This window comes from Gekko japonicus, unplaced genomic scaffold (genome assembly GCF_001447785.1).
Source record: "Gekko japonicus isolate JY-2015 unplaced genomic scaffold, Gekko_japonicus_V1.1 scaffold752, whole genome shotgun sequence".
Taxonomy (NCBI): Eukaryota; Metazoa; Chordata; class Lepidosauria; order Squamata; family Gekkonidae; genus Gekko; species Gekko japonicus.
Window position 1 is genome coordinate 443,554 of NW_015170296.1, and position 1,623 is coordinate 445,176.

Here is a 1,623-nt window from a genome sequence, read left to right on the forward strand (position 1 = left end):
GAGCAAAGAGAGGCCTAGTCGTTTGTCTCTCCAAGGACTGGATTGCTGAAAGGCCTCAGCTGAAGAGGCTTTTGTCTGGTGCGGGCCCTCCCTTGATGGTAGGGATGCCAAGTCTGGGTTGGAAGATAGCTGGAGACTTTGGGGGTGGATCCAGGAGAGGGCGGGGTTTGGGGAGGGGAGGGGCCTCAGCACGGTACAATGCCACAGAGTCCCCCCCCCCTTCAAAGCAGCCATTTTCTCCAGGGGAGCTGATCTCTGTCAGCTGGAGATCAGTTGTAAAAGCGGGGGATCTCCAGGCCCCGCCAGGAGGCTGGCAACCCTACTTGATGGGCCGCATTTCTTCTGGAGGAGGCCCAGACATATCTGACTTTGAACTGATGCTGATTCCTTCTCTCGGATGGTGAGAAGAGAGGCCCTGAGAACTTCCCTTCCCACTGGAGACCTGCTGCTGAGGGACTGTGACTGGACCAGTTCCAACAATAGAACAGTACTTCCGGAACACTGACTACTGGACCTTTGGTTTGGGAAGGGAAAGGAGTTTGGGGGTGGGAAGCACAATACCCTGTGTGCAGAACTGTATTTTTCTTGTTGTAATAAATAGTCCGTGTGCCTTGGTGTTTAGTCATGCCGGCCACATGACCACGGAAACGTCTTCAGACAGCGCTGGCTCTTTGGCTTTGAAACGGAGATGAGCACCGCAACCCTAGAGTCGGACTCGACTGGCTTTCGAGCAAGGGAACTTTACCTTAAAAAATAGTTGCTTTGCTTAAGCCAAGGTGTGTGAGTGGGAGGGGGGGCTTTAAGAAAGGAGGCCCTAAGCCTTGCCCTTATTTCCAACATCTGGGTTACACACATGTGTAATGTTAACCAGCATACCCTTATCCAGAAGAACATTCCCCGGGCGCCATGTGATAATCGCTTCAGGAGGCCGATGGTTTGTTAACCAACAGTTTTACTTCCTTCTGTGTTACCCAGCCGCTGTTAACATGACCAGTCAACCTGTGATTTCGACTCAACCACAGCAGGTTATAGTAGCCCAGCCACAGAGAGGCCACTGGCAGACGGATCTATTCGATTGCTTCAGTGACACGGGAGTATGTAAGTGGCTGTGTAAATATTTGACTTTGGGATTGCTTCATGGACTTAAGAGAGTGCTGAATTGATAGATGGCGGGGCCTTTCCAGACTAGAGCTTTCATATAAGAACATAAGAACATAAGAGACGCCAATGTTGGATCGGGCCAAAGGCCCATCCCGTCCAACACTCTGTGTCACACAGTGGCCAGAAATACCAGGTGCCATCAGGAGGTCCACCAGTGGGACCAGGACATTAGAAGCCCTCCCACTGTTGACCCCCCCCCAAGCACCAAGAAGACAGAGCATCACTTGCCCCAGAGCCCCTATTTATACCTTGTGGCTAATAGCCACTGATGGACCTCTGCTCCATATGCTTATCTAATTCCCTTTTGAAGCCGTCCATGCTTGTAGCCATCACCACTTCCTGTGGCAGTGAATTCCATGTGTTAATCACTCTTTGGGTGAAGACGTACTTCCTTTTATCCGTTCTAACCCGACCACTCAGCAATTTCATGGAGTGCCCACGAGTTCTTGTATTGTGAGAAAG